General features: G+C 37.2%; 1 pseudogene; it reads right to left on the minus strand.

Annotated features, from left to right (window-relative positions):
- Nucleotides 1-17,716: 17,716 nt before the first annotated feature.
- Nucleotides 17,717-17,835, minus strand: LOC131071223 (5S ribosomal RNA; annotated as a pseudogene).
- Between the last annotated feature and the right edge of the window lie 1,306 nt (nt 17,836-19,141).

A 19,141-nucleotide genomic window follows, 5' to 3' on the forward strand; every position in this document is an offset into this window, starting at 1 on the left:
TAAGATTGAATTGGATGGTTGATCAAATGAAATGATCAGTTATCCTCTTTATAGGCATAACCTCTTAGGACAGACCCTAATTAAGGAGCAGGATGACCTAAACCTACGTGATCAAATAGGGAAGAACCACATATTGTGCTACTCTTGTATCCGATATCCACTGGAATTGGCCTAAATGTAGGCTCTAGCTAAGGAGCTTACCTTGGGTATGGATGCTGGTATATACGGTTGTGATAGAAACTCCCTGTTGCAGGACCATGAGATCACTCTGTAGTGATTGAGTGCCACTTTTTGTCGATGGTTTAGAAGGGAGGATAAGTGTAGCATGATAGGAAGGTGGTATAAAATGGAAGCTTAGAGGTATAAGGTTATGAGGTATGGGTTAGGATAAGATAGGGAGGTAAGTGATGAAGGATGTAATGGTGAAAGAGTAACTTAGGATATGTTAGGGGTTTGGAAGGTAGGAAAGTGAATGGGGGGAGATAAAAGGATGTGAAGGATGGAATGGGGTTAGGTAGGTGAAGTAAAAGTAAATGTGTATGAGGTTAAGGTTTAGGATAGGATGTAGGAAAGTGAAGGAAGTTAAGAGAGGGGATATGAAAGGTAGATGGAAGGTAACAATGATAGGAAGTGAGGTAATGGTTATGAGGTGTGGGTTAGAAAATAGGGTGTAGGAAATGGAAGGAAGGGTCATCCATGTCATAGTGCTTCAAGAGGAGCTCATTCACATGAGGGACAAGAATAGTCATACCACTTTGAGAGCTTTCACCAAGATGAGTAGCCTGAGTATGGAACTCAAATCTTACAAGCCTTATAGAATTTGATAGGTGTGATATAGAATAGGTTTTCACCCACAACAGAGACACCTCATGAGGATCCACTTGTAGTAGAGGAGCATATACTTACATCTTGGGAGATTATTAGGAGTTCGCCTTGAATTTGGGAAATACACATACAGGGGATAGAAGATTGATCAATACGCATTACCTAGCCTCATCATGCATAAATACAAGAGGTATAGACTATAGAAAGCACATATCATGAGCCAAAGGATCATATTCGAGGTTGCTTCATCTCCAATCCTCTATGTTTTTAAGATCCACAAATAAGTTTGAGGCTAAGTCTTGGTTACTTAGCTTGGACTTATGCTTTGGGTTGCATCTATATGTGAGAAACCTAAAGGCATAATTTGCAATGCAATTTTTGAGAGGACTTGCTTCCACCTTGTGGTATTGGGAGGATAAAATGCACCAACTCACATTGGAAACCCTCTCATGGGATACCATTTTGGAGTGCTTCAAAGTGTGTTCTATTTCAAAATATTTTTGATAGAGATGCATAGATGAGTTTCACAATTTACATAATGAGGTTTTGCAGTGGCTCAACATGAGAGTTATTTTTTGGAGTTCTTGTAGTTTGTAAATTACATTCAAGACAAGTTACTTGTCAATTATTTCATTAGGGGTGGAAAGCCCAAAATTTCAGTTTTCCTACACAACGCTAATCCAAATGACTTTAGGGTATCTATGGAAAAGTATCTTATGGAAAAGGAGGTACATGGGAGGACACAGGAGGCATGAGAGAAGCTTGTAACCTTGATCAAGGGACTAAAGTGTCCATAGGCCTCCCCATCCTTCAAAGGAGAATTTAGACTTACTATAGGATTTCAAAGAAAAACCTAGTAGTATCAATATTAGGGACAAAGGTCTAGAGCATAGTAGGGGCCATAGGGTAGTCACATGTGACCATCATCAACACAAGGATATTTTAGGTATGAGAGACTATAGGGCTATCAAGTTAGGCCTTATATGACTCAACAACCTTTTAGGGGAGAATCTAGTGTTTTTAGTAGTTAGGATCTTCTAATTATGGTGGGGCCTAGCCAACATAGGTTTATATGAGAGGCACATGTTATGCATATGTTAGTATCAAACAGAGAGTGCCCACAAGGTTTTAGAGTAGGTGGACACCATCCTAGGATGTCAAAGTAGATAGTTGATATGTGGGTTTTCACCCTCCCAACCACTCAACATATACCACCATGGGTCTTTACCCTCCCAAACACCCAAAGGTCAAAGGAAGATTATGTTGGGACTCATAAAATTTGAGATTTTTTTTAGAGGCCCATTTCAAAATTTTACTCTGCCCTTTCAAATGAATACTTAGTGCATCAACTGGCGAGGCCAATTTTGGGGCATGTAAAATGGGCCAGTTGATTATCAAGGAGTAAGGCTTGGGAAATGTGTCTTACACCTTTCATTTGGCCTATGCAGTGTTCTACAACTTTCAGATTTTAGTTTAGATCATTTTATCAAGTACCCATTTCGAGGGGTAGACTGAAAGTTGTTCTATGCACAAATTCAGATTTTACGAAGTAGCCTACTTTGAGCGCCTATAAATTTTGCCCAATAATGTGTCATGTTGAAATTAAATGTGTGTTGAATTGTATGCATATTTGTGTGTCCACATGCCAAATTTCATGTCCCTGTGAATCCATTTGCTCAATTTTCCAAGATGGTTTCTTGAGCCATTTTATTCAGTTTTCTGCATTTTCATTGTTGCTTCTATTAAGTGGCTATTTTCATTAGTTCACCATTTGTACCCAGTCAGCCTTTTGGACAAACTAAACATTCCACGGTATTCCTTGTACTTCAAAGTATCTATGCCCTAGATTTGGGGATCTACGGAGACCATTTGATATTTTTAGTAAAGGCACTTTCAGGTCCCCGCATATTGATTTTATCAGGTTCATAGTGCTGACAGAGCCAAATGGTCATCTTTGACCATTAATATCTCATCGCCCAATATTTGTTGTGAGGAATGGTTTTGCAAGATGAAAGTTAACATATTTGAGTACACACCTATCAGTTTGTGAAGTCTAGGAAGGTGTTCTGATCAGTTTTTGAAATGCCTCTTTGGGTTTAAATGTGAAATTGTGACACATTTGTCTGACAGTTGCAAATTGAGTTTCAATGATTAGAAAACTGTGCCAATCAATTCCAGAGGTATATGAAAGGTGCCCGAGGCATTTCAAGGGTAAGTTGAATGAAAATGAATTTTTTTTTAGTTGAACCCACTTTGGGGCCAGGTTTGGCTCATACCCTTGTAGTGTTAATTTTAAAGGCAAAGTGTTCTTCATGCATGCTAATGCATATCAGCGCTAGCTTGGTCTACATCATGATCCTTTATGTTTTGGTTGGTATGGCTGGACAAATCAGAGAAAGATTTCTTTGCCAGTGGGACAGTGAGAGGTGACTTCATTTTATTTGTCGTATATGGATTGATGGACATATAGCTGAAATGATAATGTGTAAGCCATTATTAGTTCAAGATATGGAAGGTTTGTTTTTATTAAGACAAATATATTTTATAATGCAATTCACATGTGAAATGCCAAATCCAGTGCAAGCTGAAGGAATTGTAGAGAAGACTTTAGAAACTTTCATGTAAATGTTACTGGTAGGCATAGTGCCCAATCCTCCTGGTGGTGCGTGGTATGGAGAATGGTGGGCTATTTAAAATTAAAGTAAATGCATTTGCTAGGTTTAAAACTAGAATCATCTTTGTAAGGTGTTGGAAAGTTTTTAGTAAGTTTCAAACCAATGAAATTGGCGTGTGTAAAACCAAATTCCATAATTTTCATGCAATGGCATTAAATGCCAAAGTTCTCCCTGCCATGGCCAAAACCTTCCTAACATGTGGTATGTTGAAAAGGCATTAGTAAATCTCAAACAAATTAAATGGAAGGCATTAAGAAAGCATTCTAAACCTTCAGACTAATGCAAATTGCAGGTGTAAACTAAGTACCTTCCCCCTACTGTGCGTTGAGCCTGCGTGGAGTGGAATGTTAAAAAAGCTTTAGAAATTTAAGCAAATGAATATTGGTGGCATCCTCCCTCTGTGTGGTCTTTAGAGAGAGGCATTTAACAGGCCCATGGCCAAATTCTCCCTGCTGCATGGTAAGGTGTAGTATGGGGAGCACAACATTGAAGTTTTGAAACAAATGCATTTGGTAGGTGTAAAACCAAGTTCCATGACCTTTGTCAGTATTCCTTTCTTGTCTATGGTGAATGGTATGGTGGAGAGGTGTTTAAACTTCAAGTAAATGAAATTGGTCTGTGCAACCAAAGTCCTCCTACACTATGGGTGGAGGCATTTATAAATTTCAGGCAAATGCTATTGGTAGGTGTTTGGCCTACATGTGGTTTTAAAGATACAATAAAACCTTTAAAGGAAATCAAATTGGCTGGTGTTAAGCCAAATCCAATGCAGTGTGGAGGTGAGGATGAGTTTTTAGAAAGTTTCAAATAAATGCCAATGTTCTCCCTAGTAGGTTGTGTGGTTGTTGAAGAGACAACAAAAGGTTTTCAAAAAAATTGCAACGAGCAGGTGGAACCGAATTCCACGATCCTTGCCAAACCCTCCCTACGTTAAAAAGGATTTATAAGAACCTTCAAACAAAATTCAATGATAGGTGGATTGTGGAATGTGAATGGCTCAAGATGAAACTTCCAATGCAAATGCAGTGTGCAGGTGTAAAGCAAGTCCTCCCTCCTCCCACGCGTGGTTGAAAAGATTGAAGTTAAACTTTAAAACAAATGCATTGGTAGGTGTAAATCCAAAGTTCCTTGACCTTTAACCTCCTCCCTGCTACATGGTATGGTGGAGTATGGGTGAAAATGCTCAGAAAAACTTCCAGGTGAATGCAAATGCCAAAATAGACCAAGAGAATATGCAAAAGCATTTATCCCACATTTGTGGTGGGAAGGAGAGTTTATGTATTTAAATACAAAAACACAAGTATCTACAATGTCTCAAGCAAAAAGGCTTTTGGTAAGACACAACTAGCAACACATTGGACCCCACGCATGCACACGTATCTTGAGATAACCAAATTTTGTAGTAGAAAGGAGAATTAACAAGCGAGCAAGTTGCAGATGATCTAACGGTCGTCGCTATACCGGAGCATGAAAATGCTCGATAGATGAGCAACTCAGACAAGTTAAAGATCAAGTGGCTACGAGGCAGATCCAATGGCCGTCACCATATCACAATGCAAAGATGCTCGTTAGTTAACCCTTGCAACATGGCGACTGGTGAGGTGGAAGTCTAGTGGTAGGCTAGGTGGCACCCAAGTGTACCCATGCGCGAATTAGATTGTGACACGTGGCGGTCAGACCGTGTGTAGGTGGCAAATGAGGTGTCATCCCAGAGGACTCACAATCAAATTGCAAGGTGCCACGTGGTGGAGCACAGGTTGAAAATCAAGCAAAAAATCAAAATTACTCATGTAGTTCTGACTATAGTGAGAAACTAAAAAATTTAAATGATGGATCCGTCTGAGAGATTAATTCACTTGAGGGGTATTTTTTACCCAAATATGCAAGTATTATATGTCGTTGGAAATTTCTCAAAATGAGAAATTTAGTTTTTCTATCAGTTTCAATAGACCTCAGATATTTTGAGAGAAGTTTCCATGGGAAGGATGCAAGGAATATTGTCAGTTGGGGATAGAGGACACTGGGCAATTTGTAATTCAGATCTACTCTTTCCCCCCTTCTTTATACTCTTTCTTCTCATTTGTGAGGGTTCCCAATTTTTCGGCAATTTTCTCGAAGGGAGAAATCTAAAATTGCAGGTTCCAGTGATGGCAATTTTCATTGTTTTCAAATAACAGTGTATTTCTTATGGGTTTTCAGTGTTGTATTTGTTGTAGGTCTTGTTTCAGTTTGCAAGCTTACACATATGAAAGGCATATGTGAGTTTCCACCAAATTGTCTCCAAGATACTATTTGAATTTATACAATTTTATTTTATCACGAGTAATTTGGATTTGTCTCTTTCAGTCTTCTCTGAGAGTGTAATGTTTGTCTTTTGGGTATTCTTCTAGGAAGGATTTAAATCCTGAAACCCAGCATTAATGATTTTGAATGTGTATATTGGTATATATAAGTATGATTTTGTGACAGAGCAAAGGCCTTTATTAATGTAATGCATTAATACATGAAAATTTAATGTTGAAAGTAGATTGCATCTGAGATTTCTCTTCCAATTTTATGCATGATTCTATGTCCAAGATAAGGCACTAGTCTTTTGTAATGTTGAAGGATTGTCAGAACACCAATTTTAAAATCCTAAATTAGAATATCTTTTGTTTTCTATTCTGTGGTAGTGTTCCATCCATCTCATGATTCAAACATTGCTAAGTTGTGTGTAGATCTAGCCTATCAACAATACCCTCCTTGATTTTGAACCTTTTGAGATTCATTTGCTTTTGTTGATGTTGTCTTGTGTGTATTGGGTCTGATTCAATGCATCAAAGGTACACCCACCTAGGTTTTGCAAAGCTTGAAGAGTAGAAGGATTTAGATCCTTTTTATGTTGTCCAAGTCCTAAGGTTCTTCATAGATTGAAATTGGCTATTTCATAGATCAATTGCAAGTGAATTTGGGTTAACCAGTTTTGGTGAACAACAAAAATGGCGACTATGCTGGGGAGCTGAATAGTAATTGCATAATTTCATCCAATTAGTCAGTCCATTGAGATTGCACAGAGTTGAAAATGTCTTTTATGGTTGAGGGATTTATTATTATGTTTTGAGGTTGTAATGGTGTTGTCTGTTATCAGAGAAAGTTTCTTGTGAAGAATTGAAAAGTATATATTGCTGAGAGTTGCAAGAAGTCCTTGCAACTGTTTATAAATTTTTTCACAATGTCATGATTGGGTGGTGACTCTAGTCTCTGCACCAGTGCTTGCAGGAAGTTTATGTTCCAAGATTTTCACAAGATTAGTAGATGATTTGATGAATCATATTAAGATACAGATAATTAAATTGGTTGCATTCTCAGACATGGTGCTCTCATCATAAAAGCTTGCAAAGAAAAGTGCAGTAAAAGATTATAGCTCACACATAAGTGTGAGGCATTTTCTAGATTTATGTTAAATAGCTTGGCATGAATTTTTTCCAGCAAGATTGAAGGAGAAATAAAGAATTAAATATGTTTTGAATAGCATTTTGTTATTCAAAATGTCCTCTATGCAAGAGGTGGCGACTTTGAGGTAAAAGACCAAGCAAAAATGTGAATAAATGTTCAGATCTACAAGTCTTATAGCTGCAAATATCTAGGTACTTTCAGAAGTTTCAATGCAAAATATTTTCTTCTGAAAATTTGAATGAGTAAAATAGTTTTCTCATTAAGTGAACAACACTAGTAAAGAGGGAAAAAGAGGAATTATAAGTCTATTTGCATATCTATTTTGTTGAAGTTTCCAGCATATATGTTCCGTTGTAGTATGCAAATTTGGAGAAACTTTATGTCAAGCAATGTTATGAATAGATCAGTATGATGATATATGCTTGAAGTGTTTCATTGTTCTATACAAGGTTGTACAATTATTTGTGGAAGCAAGTAGAAATGTGTAGTGAAGTTTTTCAGCCTTGTACACTTCCACATATAGCCATGCCTAGTGAAATGTCACAACCATGTTATAAGAGAAGTTTTAAAATGAACCATTATCCTGCTCTAAACTTTGAAGGTATTGCGGGTTACCCAAATCCCATACCCACAGAAATTAGAAAGCATTTGACAATATTCAATGGGAAGAAATCATAATCAACATGTCAACATTTGAAAAGATTTTCAAACTTGATGGGAGATTTTGAAGTTTGTTAAGAAGATGTGTGCATGAAATTATTTGTCCAGTCACTGAAAGAGGATGCAAGAGATTGGTTCTCTTTTTTGCTAGCAAATTATATTTCCTAATGGGATGAACTAACAACTAACTTTATAGCCTAATTTGCTAAAAAGGTGAGTGATTATGATATGTTGAGATAATTCATGTACATATAAATCAAGAAAGATGAATTGGTACTGACATTTAATATCAGGTTTTCACCAACATTGTCTAAAATTTCCAACAAGTATAAGTTTAATGATGGATCATGTTTGGAGATCTACATGAGTTCTTTTGAGAAGAAGATGGGTTTCTTATTAAGAGACAAGGAACCCAAAACTTTGCATGAAGCTTTTAACACAGCTAGGGACCTTGAAAACAATTTAAAATTTGGGATCTCAAAGAGATTTTCATCTGCTGTTGCTTCTTGTCAAAATATCTTCAATGGTGAAAGTAGATGTGAAGTTGGGCAAAACATTCTTTGTCAAGGTGTGTCAAGCTTTGTTGTTCAAAATGGTCTTGCTGATATATGTGATTCAAATTTAAATAAGAGTCAAAAATCTTTGCTGCCAATGTTGGTTGTCTCTTACAGTAGTGATGGAATGATCAGTGGGAAATTTTGTGATAGTTCTATTACAGAGATAGATATATATAAAGGATATGCACCATTTGATTTGTATGTCGGTTATGTTGATTATGTGGCCGCAAATTATGAAGTTAATCATGCATCTCCCAAGGATAATGATAATGAAAACAATGATGATGATGACCATCGGTCTTCACATAGTGCTAATGTATTTGATGTTGAAGTACCAAATACTAGGGTATCACCAAGTGTTGTTGATTATGCAAGTGAAGATGATATAAGAGGAGACCAAGTTATATATCTCAGTCATGACTCTGAAAATGAAAGTATTTTTGAAGATAAGAACATATGTGAAAGTGGAGATAATGTTTCATTTTCAGATTTAAATGAACCTATATTTGAATGTTTTCAAAGTTTGACATACCATGAAGAGGATGTGAATGTTGATGGTATGCTTGAACTGAATATGGAGTTCTTTGCCTTTGATATAAATATTCATAGTGCTGATGTCATTGATGAAAATGTTGAAGTTTCCCTTTGTGTTGAACAAATTTTTGATGTTGATGAAGTTCCAAACAGCAATAGCATGTGTTGTGAAAATTTATTTCATGATGAAGATAAGAGGCATGGGTTGTGTGATGATTATTTTAGACCACAAATGGAAGTTTTTCAGGTGGATGTAAGTCTGAATGAGAAAGACTTAGCTAAGGATTTGCTTCAGCCAGAAGTATGCATTCTTTTCCATGATTGGGATATTGAGAATGCTAATGTATTGAGTTTGATGAACAAGGATAATATAAAGTGTGATCAACATAGTGAAGTATCACATCTGGACCAAAATGTTTATGTTCCTTGTTTGTATCAATCGGTCATTAATGTCCCTCATTCTATGAATTTAAATGATAACAAGGCATGTGTTGATAAGAATTACAATAGTGAAAATGAATGTTTTATTTTTGAAATTCAGCATGACGATGCCCTTGCAAAGGATTTAGTTGATTGAGATAATGAAATGTATGGCATCTTGTGGGAAGGCCTTTATAGTGATTTGTCTCATGGTTTTACTTTTGTTGAAGTAGTGTGTGGCTATAAAGTTCAAAATTAGGCAAAAGGTGTGCACACCAGTTGTTGTAGTAATGAGGTGAAAGGGGTTGATTATAAAGATTATGCTCAATTGTTGTTGAAAGGTGCCCTTGTTTGGATCATGACATTAGGTGATGAGAATCAAATTTTTGACAGAGGTAAATGCTAAGTTTTGTTTGGGGAAATTTATAATCAGTTGTAAGTATGTTTGTATATCTTGTAAAGTCGATTTGCTTTCAATTGTGTGGTTTTCAATAAGGAGCCTTGTTGTTCGAGTAGCATAAGGAACCCCTTTTTGTGAGAAGAAGAGAAGTGATCTATTTTTGGGTGGTCTGCTCTACCAAAGAATCTAGATTCTTGTGTTGATCTTGCAATCAACTATCCCCAGTCAGAGACATTGTTGGAACTCATAAAATTTGAGTTTTTTCTTAGAGGCCCATTTTGAAATTTTTCTCTGCCCTTTCAAATGAATATTTAGTGCATCAACGGAGAGGCCTATTTTGGGGCATGTAAAATGAGCCAGTTGATTATCAAGGGGTAAGGCTTGGGAAATGTGCCTCACACCTTTCATTTAGCCTATGCAGTGTTCTACAACTTTCAAATTTCAGTTTAGATCAGTTTATCAAGTACCCATTTCGAGGGGTAGACTGAAAGTCATTCTATGCACAAATTCAGATTTTACCAAGTAGCCTACTTTGAGTGCCTATAACTTTTGCCCAGTTGAGTGTCATGTTGAAATTAAAAGTGCGTTGAATTATATGCATATTGGTGTGTCCACATGCCAAATTTTAAGTTCTTGTGAATCAATTTGCTCAATTTTCCAAGATGGTTTCTTGAGCCATTTTATTCAGTTTTCTGCACTTTCATTGTTGCTTCTATTAAGTGCCTATTTTCATGAGCTTGCCATTTGTACCCAGTCAGCCTTTTGGTCGAACTAAAGATTCCACGGTATTCCTTGTACTTCAAAGTATCTATGCCCCATATTTGGGGATCTATGAAGACCATTTGATATTTTTAGTAAAGCCGCTTTGAGGTCCTTGCACATTGATTTTATCAGGTTCATAGTGCTGACAAAGCCAAATGGTCATCTTTGACCATTAATATCTCAACACCCAAGATTCTTCATGAGTAATGGTTTTGCAGGATGAAATTTAACATATTAGAGTACACACCTATCAATTTGTGAAGTCCAGGAAGGTGTTCTGGTCAGTTTTTGAAATGCCTCTTTGGGTTTAAATGTGAAATTGTGACACATTTGTCTAGCAGTTGCAAATTGAGTTTCAATGATCAGAAAACTATGCCGATCAATTCCAGAGGTATATGAAAGGTGCCTAAGGCATTTCAAGGGTTAGTTGAATGAAAATGAACTTTTTTTTAGCCAGACCCACTTTGGGGCTTGGTCTGGCTCATGCCCTTATAGTGTTAATTTTAAACGCAAAGTGTTCTTCATGCATGCTAATGCATATCAGTGCCAGCTTGGTCTACATCATGATCCTTTATGTTTTGGTTGGTATGGCTGGACAAATAAGAGAGATTTCTTCGCCAGTGGGACAGTGAGAGGCGACTTCATTTTATTTGTCGTATATGGATTGATGGACATATAACTGAAATGCTAATGTGTAAGACATTATTAGTTGAAGATATGGAATGTTTGGTTTTATTAAGACAAATATATTTTATAATGCAATTGACATGTGAAATGCCAAAGCCAGTGCAAGCTGATGGAATTGTAGAGAAGACTTTAGAAACTTTCATGTAAATGCTACTGGTAGGCATAGTGCCCAGTCCTCATGGTGGTGTGTGGTATGGAGAATGGTGGGCTATTTAAACTTCAAGTAAATGCATTTTCCAGGTTTAAAACAAGTTATTCCTCCACTTGACAAACTATTAGATGAGATAACTTAAGATGGCAAATTGTCAAACATCAGCAAGTTGTATAACACTCTATCAAATGATGAAAAATAAAGTATTGAAAATAGTGTTATTTTAGATCTTGATATCTATAAGAAATTCTTGATGGAAGTTGTAGATGATATACCCAATGACTTGTACAGAAGATTAGAAGCTAGAAGGGTAGCAATTGTGGAATTGGATAAAAAGATCAAAATAGAAAAACTACTTGCAGTTCACTCAGTGAACTCAACTCAAGAGATTGATGAGTTAATCAGTGAGGCTAACCGGACTATATTCTCAACCGGTCACTGCCATGTAGCATTGATGGCAGGAAGAGTAAATGAAATATCAAAAGAAACTGCAAACAAGTGGGATATATTATTTGTTGAAAAAGAAAAACAAGAAGAGCTTAAGAGACCGAAGACTTTTAAAGTCTATCAAAAGGAAAAGGACAAGGATAAGGGGAAAGGCAAGGTAGGTGGACCTCCGAGCATAAAGGTGATAGATAACTTACCCCCACCTTCCTCTGATACACCACCAACACAAATTGTTGATACTCCATTGGCAATAGAGAGTATGGAGACAACACATGAAGATACAAATCTCGATTCAGAAGTGTTGTACGCAATGAATATTGACACACATGAAGTAAACATTGTGGTAGATAAGGAGTCAAATGAGAAAAGAAATGTGGCAACTGAGCCACTGATAGAAGACACAACAGTTGAGACAAATGTCAAAGATGTAGTTGGAGACATTGAAATTGGAAGTGAGCAACAAACTTATAGCAATGAAAAATCTGTTGAGATACCGGCTATAGACATTTCAGGAGTAAACACAGAGAAACCGGTAGTAAACACAGAGTCACAAATAGAAAAACTAGTAGTGGATACCACTGAAAAATCATTAGAGGCACCATCAGAGAAACCATTAGTAGAGAGTACAAAGAAACAGGTAGAGCAATGGGATTCATAGGTACATACAGAAACAGTACCACTGGCTACATCTGATAAACATAAAAGTTTGGTAGTGGAAATGCAGACACAAACTGACCCTCCAAAGAAAGAGGAAAGCAATGCTCTTACTACCACCGGTGGATTACAAATTGTGAAGGTAGCTGGACAGTCATCTGGAACCTCTATGACTGAATTTAGACCAACCAATATGACAGAGGTATTGCTAGATTCAATCAAAAAAATAACAGATTGTAATGCACTAGCATATAAGGCTATTGATGACACCATACCAATTTTGAAGATGATTGCACCCAAGTGTAACATAGAGAATAAAGATTCTTTAGGCCAATTAGACACATTGTCTAAGTACATAACCGGCAACCTACTGACAATTGATCAAATCAATGAGGAGACATTCAAAGAGAAAATGAATAAAGAGAAGGAAAAATTGTTTGAGGAAATAGTAAAGAAAAATAAGGAACATATAGATACCTTATTACTGGTAGTAGGCAAGACAATTTTGAACTTCAAGAAACTATACAGAGATACATGAAAAAAAAAATCTTGATAGAAGATATAGATAAAAAGATCAGCATAGCTCAAAAGGAAATCAATGATATTGCTGACAACTTGATAGGTTCATCGGATTCATTATCGGTAGTAGAACAAGAAATTGCAGGATTTGAAGAGAAAATAAAAAAAAGTTGAAAAAGATAAGGAAAGGTTAAAGTTTAAAGAAAAAGAACTTAAGTGCAGACTAAGTCCTAAATTGGATATCCTCATCTCTTTGAGAAAATATATTTATGAGGCTCTCATTCTAGGACTTAAGACACCGAAAGAGAAAATGCACTTTCTCACTGGTACAATCCAGAGGACTGAAGTAGTACTAAAGGACAGTGAGAGATTCTACAACAATCTGAATGCTTCTTTTGTAAACCCACCAAGGATCATAACAGGAACTACTCTCAATTGACATTGAATGATAGCCTTTGTCATTGATGCCAAAGGGGGAGTAGTGGAGGATGAGAAAAAGGATACGATAGAAGAGATCACCAGCTTAGGGGGAGCACACATTTTTGGAGCAGACAATTTTGATAACATAGTTTTGGACAACACTTTTTGGACATACATTTTGGCTTTTTCTCATGAGTGTTGCCATCAATGCCAAAGGGGGAGATTGTTGGAAAATGCACACTCCAATGAGAAATTGTAGCTGATTGAAGGTATTTTCATTGATGGAAACCTTATAATCCTATGGCATCAGAAGATACTGACATTGGCACAGACACCAACATCGGCAGCGACAAAGATGTTCACTGGCACCCTGGCCGATAAGATTTTGTTTATTGTATTATGTATTTAATTGTAAAATATTTTTGTAAGCCGACAAGGTAAATTGTATTGGGACTCATATAAGTATGAGATCTTTTATAATGAGGATATATGCAAGATGGATAATATGTATGAATATTAAGGTAGATTGTGGAATAAGGTTTATGATTACAACAAGAGCTTAAACCGATACTGAACCTGGCATAGCAGATGCTAATCTGAAGTAGTAGATGATATTGGATTTACTTAATCCACTTTTGTAAGTTAATGAGACTTCTCTTTTTGTATTTAAGCAGTGAGCTTTAGGCAGTTGGCTTTCCTGCATGTGCAAGCCCCTATTGTATCACTAATATTCACTTATTGGCTAGTGAGAGAATATTGTGGGTCATAAATCCCATCGAGGTTTTTCCCACACCGGGTTTCCTCATTAAAAATATTGTGTTACGGTGTGATTTCTATGTTGTGGTTAATGCTCTTATTTACTGCATTAATTCTTGTTTACCGATATACTATTTTGAGATACAATTCATTTCATAAGTTAAGAAAATCCATTAACCAGTTAGATACTGATTCACCCCCCCCTCTTAGTATCTTTGGGAATCCTAACATCCTCTCTGTAAGATGTTGGAAAGGTTTTAGTAAGTTTCAAACCAGTGAAATTGGCATGTGTAAAACCAAATTCCATATCTTCCATGCAATGGCGTTAAATGCCAAAGTTCTCCCTTCCATGGCCAAAACCTTCCTGCCACGTGGTATGTTGAAAAGGCATTAGTAACTTTCAAACAAATTAAATAGGTGGTGTTAAGAAAGAATTATAAACCTTCAGACTAATGCAAATAGTATGTGTAAACTAAGTACCTTCCCCCTGTTGTGTGTTGAGCTTGTGTGGAGTGGAATGTTAAAAAAGCTTCAGAAATTTAAACAAATGAATACTGGCGGCATCCTCCCTCTGTGTGGTGTTTAGAGAGAGGCATTTAAAACCTTTAGAAAATAAATTGGCAGACCCATGGCCAAATTCTCCCTGTTGTGTGGTAAGGTGGAGTATGGGGAGCGCAACATTGAAGTTTTCAAACAAATGCATTTGGTAGGCATAAAACCAAGGTCCATGACCTTTGTCAGCATTCCTTTCCTATGTGTGGTGTATGGTATGGTGGAGAGGCATTTAAACTTCAAGTAAATGAAATTGGTCTGTGCAACCAAAGTCCTCCTGCGCTATGGGTGGAGGCATTTATAAATTTCAGGCAAATGCTATTGGTAGGTGTTTGGCCTGCGTGTGGTTTTAAAGAGGCATTAAAACCTTTAAAGAAAATGAAATTGGCTAGTGTTTAGCCAAATCCAACATAGTGTGGAGGTGAGGATGAGTTTTTAGAAAGTTTCAAATAAATGCCAATGTTCTCCCTGGCAGTTTGCTTGGCTGTTGAAGAGACAACAAAAGGTTTTCAAACAAATTGCAATGAGCCAGTGGAACCAAATTCCACGATCCTTGCCAAATCCTCCCTGTGTTAAAAATGATTTATAAGAACCTTCAAACAAAATGCAATGACAGGTGGAGTGTGGCGTGGGAATGGCCTAAGATGAAACTTTCAATGCAAATGTAGTGCGCAGGTGTAAAGAAACTCCTCCCTCCTCCCACACGTGGTTGAAAAGATTGAAGTTAAACTTTAAAACAAATGCGTTGGTAGGTGTAAATCCAAAGTTCCTTGACCTTTAACCTCCTCCCTGTTGCATGGTATGGTGGAGTATGGGTGAAAACGCTCTGAAAAACTTCCAGGCGATTGCAAATGCTAGAACAGACCAGAAGAATATGCAAAAGCATTTATCCCACATTGGTGGTGGGAAGGAGAGTTTATGTATTGAAATACAAAAACACAAGTATGTATAATGTCTAAAGCAAAAAGGTTTTTGGCAAGAGGTAGTTGGAGACCCAGTGCACCCCATGCGCATGCATGCATTTTGAGACAACCAAATTTTGTAGTAGAATGGTGAATTAACAAGTGAACAAGTTACAAATGATCTGACGACCATCGCTATACCACAGCGCTAAAATGCTTGATAGTTAACCATTGCAGCTTGGCGACTAAATGGTGGGCCTGATAGATGAGCAGCTCAGCCAAGTTAAAGATCGAGTAGGTCCGAGGCAGATCCAAAGGTCATTGCCATATCACAATGTGAAGATGCTCATCAGTTAACCCTTGCGACATGGTGACTGGTGAGGTGGTGGTCCAGTGGTAGGCTAGGTGGTGCCCAAGTGTACCCATGGGCGAATCAGATTGTGACACGTGGCGGTCAGACCGTGTGCAGGTGGCAGATGAGGTGTCATCGCAAAGGACTCATGAGCAAATCGCAAAGTGCCACGTGGCCGAGCATAGGTTGAAAATCAGGCAAAATATCAAAATTACTCATGTAGTTCTAACTATAGTGAGAAATTAAAAAATTTAAATGATGGATCCATCTAAGAGATTAATTCGCCTAAGGGGTATTTTTTACCCAAATCTGCAAGTATTATATGTCATTGGAAAGCTCCCGGAATGAAGAATTTAGTTTTGCTATTAGTTTCAATAGATCTCAGATATTTTTGGAAGAATTTAGCTTTGAAAGGAATATTGTTAGTTGGGGATAGAGGACACTGGGCAATTTGTAATGCAAATCTGATCTTTTCCCCCTTCTTTATATTCTCAATTCTTCTCATTTGTGAGGGTTCCCAGTTTTTGGGCAATTTTCTCCAAGGGAGAAATCCAAAATTGTAGGTTCCAATGATGGTTGTTTTCATTCTTTGCAAATAACAGTGTGTTTCTTTTGGGTTTTCAGTGTTGTCTTTGTTGTAGGTCTTGTTTTAGTTTGCAAGATTACACATATGCAAGGCATATGTGAGTTTCTACCAAATTGTCTCCAAGATACTATTTGAATTTATACAATTTCATTTTATCAAGGGTAATTTGGATTTGTCTCTTTCAGTCTTTTCTAAGAGTGTAATGTCTGTCTTTTGGGTATTCTTCTAGGAAGGATTAAAATCCTGAAACCTAGCATTAATGATTTTGAATATGTATATTAGATGTATATATAAGTATGATTTTTTGACAGAGCAAAGGATTGTATTAATGCAATGAATTAATACATGAAAATTTAATGTTGAAAGTAGCTTGCATCTGAGATTTCTCTTCCATTTTTATGCATGACTCTATGGCCAAGATAATGCACTGGTATTTTGTAATGTTGAAGGATTGTCAAAACACCAATTTTAAAATCCAAAATTAGAATATCTTTTGTTTTTTTTGTTCTGTGGTAGTGTTCCATCCATCTCATGATTCAAACATTGCTGAGTTGTAAGTGTAGATATAGCCTATCTACAATACCCTCCTTGTTTTTGAACCTTTTGAGATTCATCTACTTTTGTTGATGTTGTCTTGTGTGTAATGGGTCTGATTCAATGCATCAAAGCTACACCCACCTAGGTTTTGCAGAGCCTGAAGAGTAGAAGGATTTAGGTCCTTGTTATGTTGTCCAAGTCTTGAGGTTCTTCATAGATTGAAATTGGCTATTTCATAGATCAATTGCAGGTGAACTTGGCTTAACCACTTTTGGTGAACAACATATTAACTTCTGCAACACTCACTTTTTGTGACAGTCTCAAGCACTTAGGACAGTCACTCCTTTCATGGCCATTCTTCTTCACACAACACTCTCTAACATTAATTATGATGATAGTGTACCTCCTTAAACCTTCCACCAACACCAAACTCAATACCAAATGCTTTCCCAATCTCGCTAATGGACTAACCCAACTCACTGTCAAATCGTGATAGTCAATGCAAGGTTTAGGAAAGTTGTTAGGATCTACTAATTATGGTGGGGCCTAGCCAAGATAGGGTTATATGAGAGGCACATGTTATGTATATGTTAGTATCAGACAGAGAGTGCCCACAAGGTTTTAGAGTAGGTGGACACAATCCTAGGATGTCAAAGTAGATATTTGATATGTGGGTCTTTACCCTCCCAACCACTCAATCGGGGTGTGCGCACAACGCCCGGGTTGCACCCTAGTGTGTGCTCAGGGCGCCTCAGGTGCGTGCTTAGTATCGCCCTTGTGCATGGGGTAGTGCGGGCACCATGCCCCAGCCCAACCCCGATGAGAATGCAAATAGGCAAAAGGTTAATTCAAATAGCATTGCGATGCCCGACGAAAAACTAAAAAAGGGTGCAACACTAGGACTTCCTGGGAGGTCACCCATCCTAGTACTACTCCCACCCAAGCACACTTGACTGCAGAAATCTGATGGGATCCAGTGCACTAACGCTGGTATGATCCAAGGTGCGCACCGAGGAGTGCTCTGAAGTGTGCTCCAAGGTGTGCACCATGGTGTGCATGAAGTCGGAGCCCAGTTTGCCCCGGGTGCGCACCTCGCATGCACCTTCGCCAGGGTTGGCACATTGGTGCACAGACCTTGGCTGGGTTGCACCCTCCCAACCACCCAAAGGTCAAAGGAAGATTCACTATTGCAACACTCACTTTTTGTGACAGTCTCAAGCACTTAGGATAGTCACTCCTTTCATGGTCATTCTTCTTCACAACACTCTCTAACATTAATTATGATGATAGTGTACCTCCTTAAACCTTCCACCAACACCAAACTCAATACCAAACTCTTTCCCAATCTCGCTAATGGACTAGAAGGCATGAACAGAGGATCAACCAAACTCTTTCCCAATCTCGACTAATCTAGTCTTGTAGCAGACCTTATCATTTTTTTGTTTTTTCATAAAGATCTTGAAGATGATGCTCACTATTTTATATCATTGACTATGCTCTGAATTTGACTACATCCTACATTGTTCACAATAGCCAAAGATCGTCATCTTCACACAATAATGACATTTTGTCAAATAGACTATCATTATTCATCTTTTATTCTCTCTAAACTTGGGCATTAAGGTTGTCCTATGCATTATCACATGACTATTTTTTCTTGTTCTTAGGGTTGCCTATTTCTCTAAACATGATTAGGATTTTTAACTATGTTTACTACCATCTTTAATGGACTTCCATTATGAAGACTTATTACTATTTCCCTCTTTGACTGTCACAAGATGACTAAAATGTTTGCATAGGTGACTAGATCTATTCATGTGAGTTCTCTTCATAATATTGGTAATTGTCATACTTTGATCGTAAGGATACCACCTTACCTCTTTATGTCTTAACATTATTCTTTGTTCACATAGTTATATTTTTGTCATAAAACCTTGTTGCCTCATACCATTTGGATGATAAGAAAACTTCTACAAGTTCCAATGCCTTTGTCCTTGAACTATCTTGGACTACATAACTACCAACTTGGCATTGTTCCCATATGCTTGCGGTGAATATCTTTGTTATTCTTGGACATACATGCCATGATTTGTATTATTGATCTTTGTTTTTCATTTATATTAAACTTCTTTTGATTGGATCCACTTTCTCCTAAATCTCAATAGTCACCCTTGATAATTTCTTTGCCAAAAAGAGATCTCAAAATCTATCATTGGACTGCTTTCTGATGTTGTGACTACTTTGAGATTCATGCTTATATTCTTGTGTTCCTAATAATATCATATTCTCCATTATTGGTTCTTTATACAA

This window comes from Cryptomeria japonica, chromosome 7, assembly GCF_030272615.1.
Source record: "Cryptomeria japonica chromosome 7, Sugi_1.0, whole genome shotgun sequence".
Taxonomy (NCBI): Eukaryota; Viridiplantae; Streptophyta; class Pinopsida; order Cupressales; family Cupressaceae; genus Cryptomeria; species Cryptomeria japonica.